Genomic DNA, 7,082 nt, shown 5'->3' on the forward strand with positions numbered 1-7,082 from the left:
CAAATCAGATTTCTTCCATTTTAATTTATAGATAGGGGTGTGATACACGCGAAATGTGTTAAAAACTCAATTTTATGCATGGAAAATGCAAATCCCTTATTGAAAGTCCAAAATTAAGTGAAATATATCTGCGAATTTTTGCGAAATTGACAGAAATCCACGAAATTACTTCAAAATCACTATACCTTCAACAAAAAAACAGGTTTTATGGAAAATTCCCAAGAAAATTGACTTTCTTTCAAATAAAACTTGAAAATTTTCTTCGTTATAAAATATACATGAACATTTTTATATATTTCATCATTCAGCATTACATACATGTGAGGCAACAATGTATGTATAGTTTAAGAAACTACTTCCAGGGAGCAGCGCAAGCAGACAATGATCATTTCTCTTTCCCTCAACAACTGCCTACGTGAGATCAAGAAGACACCCCATTACAGTCGAATGAAATTGAATTATGAATTTAATTAATGATGCAAACAATTTTCTGTTACTAGCAAACGGATTGTTCCAATAGTAATTTTTAAAAAATGTTATTTAATTATTTTTTAAGTTTCTTTAGGGTGCGAAATATGCACCAAATTGTTTATTTTTTTTTTTTTACGAAATATTCACCAAAATTAAGGATGGTTCACAATAAACCGGGAATGGAAACGACAAGGAGAAATGAGAACGGAAATAATGTTAAAATAAATGTATTTAAATGTGATTATTCACAATAGTTAATTGTGAATGCTCATATTTAAATACATTTATTTTAACAATATTTCTGTTCTCGTTGTCGTTTCAGTTCCTGGTTTATTGTGAACCAGCCTTTAAACTATTTTAATCGCCGAAATCAGGGTAATATAATCATCATAAAATCACACTCCTATTTTATGTAGAATTAAGATTCCTTACATTTCAACTTATTTCTATAAGATTTCTCCTGAATGGCTACATACAGAATAACGAAATTTTGCACACATATTCACAACAGATCTGTACACATACGATTATTATTATTATTAAGCAAACTTATTTTTTTATATCAGGCAGTGAAGTTAAAAAGAATGTTCAAAGTTAAATTTTGTTTACAAAAGAAGTAGGCCTACATTAACCAAAATGCCAATACACCATTAGTCTTAGGTTCATTTTAAACTTTTAGAGAATTGATTATCTTTATGTAAGGACTAGATAAATGTTTACTGAAAATAAACATTATTTTTTTATGGATTCGGAACACCTCAAAATCTGTGCTTCAGTGGCTGGTCATGATAATACCTTTGAAAAATATTGGAGTGCAAGAGGTCAAATGACTTCATTGTCAAACGCCTGGCATTAGGAAACAACAACATTATTTTTTTAAATAATAAAAAAAAAATATTAAAATATCTGGACACATTTTTTCAACATAACAAAAAAAAAGTTCACGTATATTTTCTTTATTATTATTTTTTTTTTTTTACTAGAGGCAGGTACTTGACTGTCATTCACCCATATGAAGCATGTAGACCAATTTACCGACAGAGTCGTTGCCCAGGGTGCGCCATAGGAGGCTGGTCTACGCTACATCTGCGATGAGATGATGCCACAGGGGCACCGGAACTCGTGGAGTAAACCTCTGCGTTACCTGGATCACGGACTTGTCTAACACAAATTATAAATCGGGGCATGCTGGGGATCGAACCCAGGTCTACAAGAACAATGGAAATTGCAGAGATTACAAAAACTCAGTAGAACATCACTTTAAGCCATTAACTGATTGAATACCACACATTGTCACACAGACCCCCAGTTTTACTTCTCTCCTAAAGAAGGCTGTACAGTAGAACACCAATTATCCGTCACCCTATTAACCGATCGACGGATTATCCGACTGTCTTTCTATCACTTTTTTCTTTCTTTCTTTTTTTACTGCCGAAAGAAACATGTAAGAAACTTAGTACTATAGCTTATATTAGTACCTATTTACTTTAGTGTTTTTTTATTACAAGCCTTTACCCTTACATAGTACTATTTCCAGCAATAGGAACAGTTACTTGAAGGTGTTTTTCCCAACTTTTAAAATAGTCACTGTTTGCTTTCAAAGAAATAGTCCCAAGCACTTCCACACAATATATAGCAAACCTGTGCAGCTTTCAGCCCTTGTCCTACTGTTCGAACGCCCGTACTTTATAACTTCTATGTAAGATATCTTCCACGGGTGTTAAAAGTGTTTACTAAGTATCGAAATAAAAATGCAAATAATTGAGAGGTTTGGAAAAAGCGAAACCACGACCGATTTCGCATCAGAATACGTGATTGGCGTTATAACTGTGCGCGATTTAATGAAAAATAAGGATAAAGCGTATAACGTAACTTATGTAGGTTAGATCTACACCAGACCTCTACCTATCCTTCCGCAAACAACGATCACAAGGAATTTCCTTGGCCCTTATAAACCTGTCACTGACAACCAGAATTAGATTACTGAACTTCTGATCCACTATCTAGCATGTTAAACACAACATCACGGAGGAAATCATTAGACCAGGCCTGCATAAACAGCGCTCAATGAGCACGCGCGCTCCTTTGGAGCGGGAGAGCGGTGTTTACTGCTCGCCGAAACGGAGAGGAAGATACGTCAGAATGACATAGACTTGCTATAGGCAGAGGAGAGGGAAACGACCACTCAGCTATCTAGTGGAGTGCAGTGCGTATTCTCAGTAACTGTTTCACGTTGCTTACTTACTGCTACAGTACAGTATGGAGGAATCTAAAAGACGGAACATAACATTTAACGATTTACAGCTCGAACTTATTGATCTTCAATGTGACCTAAGGGCTAAAGATCGTTTGAATAATACTACTAGCCTGGTTGAGTTTTACAAGACTAAGCATTAGCAATAATATCCACGACTACACAGGGTGCCTGTGAAAATGATTGTTATGTTTGGCTCAACATTTATATTTGTGAGCAACTGTTTTCTATAATTAACTTTAATAAAGGCAGGCATCGAACATCTGTAACTGATGTTTCATTACGATCAGTAGGCTACTGTTCCTTTCAGCTGCCAACAGCATAAAACCTCGTTTTGATGTACTGATAAATAAAAATATAACAAAATGATACAGAATTTATATTACTACTTCTATTACTTCTGTAAAATAAATATTTCCTTTTTAATTAATAATAGTCCAAGATAGTTTTGCAAACACTGAACGGGAATTCATTTCATAAGCACTCGTACTAGTATTTCCTTTTGTGTATATTTTGTACGAGATCCACCCCTTCTCCCAGTCCACCCTTATACAGAGCGCAGCTAATATCTGCATTCCGCTCATGAGCTGTGAGCCGGCTCGGAGAGCGCAAACCTTGTGCAGGCCTGCATTAGACTGTAGGATGCATTTATAATATTTTAAGGTATGGATTATCCGATTCTTTCGATTAACCGTCAGTCCACTCCCTTCATTACTACGGATAATAGAGGTTCTACTGTACTTCAAATCGTTTCCTTTTTGTCAAATGAGAGAAGGTTTATTTCTGTGACAGGCGATGAGACAGGTAACGCAGAACGGACTGTGTGAAACAAAATTGGTTGAGAACTGCTGGCCGGCAATTATGACTTGTGTGTTTTCTCTTACCCATGAAACACGAACGAAATGAAATGCAACAACATAACAACTAGGATTACTGTTCAGTGTCTACAGTACAGAGCAGGGTCCTGGGACAACAAACAGCACTTGATTTAGTCCGTGCTTTAACCCTTTGCACACAGCTGTAGGCTTTCAGACTCTGTGATCTGCACTGTTGAAAATATGTTCTCAACTGAATCACTTCCATGGAAAAACGTGTAGAGCAGAGATCTGTATTGGCCAGATTTAGTTGGGTAAGGTGACAGCCCAGCTGAGTCAGAACCAAACCCAATCAGGTATTCACCTTCCTGAACCACCTGAATTCTATCCGACACAAGCAGTGCTGCGTTCTGTAAGCAACCACAGTGCATGACTGCTGAAAAATTATTTCACATAGCGTAGTTCCACGCACATGCTGGGCCCTTTAAATTCGTCCTGAGGGGCTTTAAATTGTCAATAGGGCCAAAATAAGCACAGATTTAGAAAACTGAAACATTATTTTATTTTTTAGAGTTAAAAACAAAATTTACATTTCTTCCATTTTGAATCTTGCGTACACTACTTTTAACACTTGAATATAAGTAATTGATTAACTAGCGGACTTACTCGTGTTAATTATGTAAGTCTGTGCGGCTTACAGCTGTTTCGGTGCTTCATCACACCATCCTCAGAGCCTACTAGATCATGGCATCATCTCGAACTTCTCTGCCTACATCTACATACGCCGATCACATAACCAATGCTAACCATACATACAATAACATAAATGCGGACATGAAAATCCTACACATACAACCCAAGAACCTAAAACTCAACACACTAGAACAATAGGAAATATACAGACACACTAAAACACACCCTGATCAAATTCTCAACACACAGATCAATTTCAATACACACACACCATTTGACTCCACTTTTCAACACCTTTCTACAATCAAACGCACCCACATAACAGGCAGAGAAGTTCGAGATGACGCCGAGATCTAGTAGGCTCTGAGGATGGTATGATGAAGCACCGAAACAGCTGTAAGCCGCACAGACTTACATAATTAACACGAGTAAGTCCGCTAGTTAATCAATTACTTACATTTATTAATGTTAATTTTTTTCTTCATTATTTTCACCGATCCACAGCCTTCACTCTTTCCGATTATAAGTTTTTTGTTTGTAGGTTCTTTACAGTTACATGATAGCATTTTAAACCCTGGGATATACGAAAAGACATTTATACATTCTAAATAAATTTTGCTCGAAATTAGGTTTGCCGTGAAAATGTAAAAATGAGAAAATACTGCACATGTTCATTGTTAAGATGGGGCCCATTTTGAAATTCGCAGAAACTGGAAGCTGTCCATGCTTTTCTCCACCAATCATGAGTCCTTTAAGATGCTGTTACTGCTTTAGAAGCAATGAAATGATCATGATAACTGAACAAATTACGGGACAGTTGCCACAATTTCATACTGTGCTTTATTCCTTAGAAACAAGCAGTCCAAAAGAACTGACATTTTGTAAAAGAATCACATGTTATTAAATGAAGATCATACAGGAAGAATAAGGTATGTTAATTTCGTAAAATTTTCTGAATTGGAGTTTGGAATGTTATATATTAGTCAGTTTTGGATCAAAGGAGCTAAGATTTCCTACAAATAGTCTCATATTCTTCAAGAATATGTGTTATAAGTTTGAGACTTGTATTATAAACTGAAAGTTGGCTTAACTACCAAGTTCCAAATGCATTTCATGAAAACTGACGTAACTAGTTTTCGCCGTATAATCTTCAGATGTTATTAAATGTCATTTCAGTTATACGTGTTTCTCACTTAAGCGTTTTTTCTTCATACCTCCATTAAGGAGAAGGACCTACAGGAAATCTCTTTTCACATATTATTTTAAGTAGAGTCTCTATTTCCCTAACATAGTTTCATATCAATGTATAAAGACTTTTAAATACAACATTTTCACTTCTGCCCTTTATGATACAGTTACATGCATAAAAATGCGATATTATCATGAAAATGATATATCTGCTCTCAAGAGTATCACAGAATCACAAATCTTGTCTTAAATGAATGCTAAAAGACTACTAATCAATTTTGTTTGATGATTTTTAAAAATTCTAATTTTTATATTTTTATTTTGCATTTTTACGAACAGAAAGAAAGTCTATTTTTAACGTATTCTTTAATTTGCAATTTGACAATTTCCTCTTACAGAATTATTCATGTGTAATGTGAGAATACGCCCTGAAAATTTTATTCGATTATCTCTGTTATTGTCCGAGATATTACATATTAAATGTTGAAAAATGTAAAATAAGCAAACTCCGGATATTCAACAGAGAAGTTTGAGCATAGAGTAAAGGAACTGGAGCGCAGCGGCTATTTAAAAATTGCAAAGAAGCAATTATTTTCTTCCTAAGAACCTCGAAATTTCGCTCAAATGAAGTCAATAACTATGAAATATTTTTAGGCTAAAAATTAGAAAAGAAGTTCATTTTGACACACATTTGAGCAATCCAATAGGCCCTTCTCCTTAAAACGTATAAATGAAGTTTTACTGTATAAGCTTTGTTGAGTAACGATAAGACTGTGATATTTGTACTTAACTCTCAGGAAATGTTAATATGAGTTAATACACGAGCAGACATTATCTTAGGTTAGGCAGAGAATAATAGTTGTTGGTTATTAGGTGACATTAAAAGACTAGTTTAAATGAAATGTAGAACAGTAAGATTTACGGTGGGCCTGAAGAACTGGAATGTTCGAAGTCCGTCATTTACTGTATAAGCTTTCGACCAATATACAAAATGATCGATTTAATTTGATTGGTAAGCATAAATCATATCTTCGATTTGTGAAATCTTTACATGTACACTTGAAATTGGTCTGCATCATGGCGTCTGACAGATGGTTGTCACATACACAAGAAAACAGCTGAATGTCGTGTTTATTCTGTTGGTTACCATATACACAGGGAAACAGCTGAATGTCGTGTTTATTCTGTTGGTTACCATATACACAGGGAAACAGCTGAATGTCGTGTTTATTCTGTTGGTTACCATACACACAGGGAAACAGCTGAATGTCGTGTTTATTCTGTTGGTTACCATATACACAGGGAAACAGCTGAATGTCGTGTTTATTCTGTTGGTTACCATACACACAGGGAAACAGCTGAATGTCGAGTTTGTTGTTTCATTGGCAGTTCGAACATTTTTAATGACAAAAAGGAGATGGGATTCTTGTATAAAACCTCTGATTTGGGATTGTGCGTGTGCCTTATCACATAAAAGAATCGTATTACACATCATTAAATTAAGGACACTGTAAATAAAAATGAGTATGTTGTACATACTTAACTTTTCTGAGCAACTTAGTAATAATATGAAGCAAATAATTTGCTGATAGAGAGTTATTTTGATCATTTTATGAACGTATTGAATTTTTCATGTACTGAGTTTGAAAGTCCTCTGCTGG

Source organism: Periplaneta americana, chromosome 12 (assembly GCF_040183065.1).
Source record: "Periplaneta americana isolate PAMFEO1 chromosome 12, P.americana_PAMFEO1_priV1, whole genome shotgun sequence".
NCBI classification, from domain to species: Eukaryota; Metazoa; Arthropoda; class Insecta; order Blattodea; family Blattidae; genus Periplaneta; species Periplaneta americana.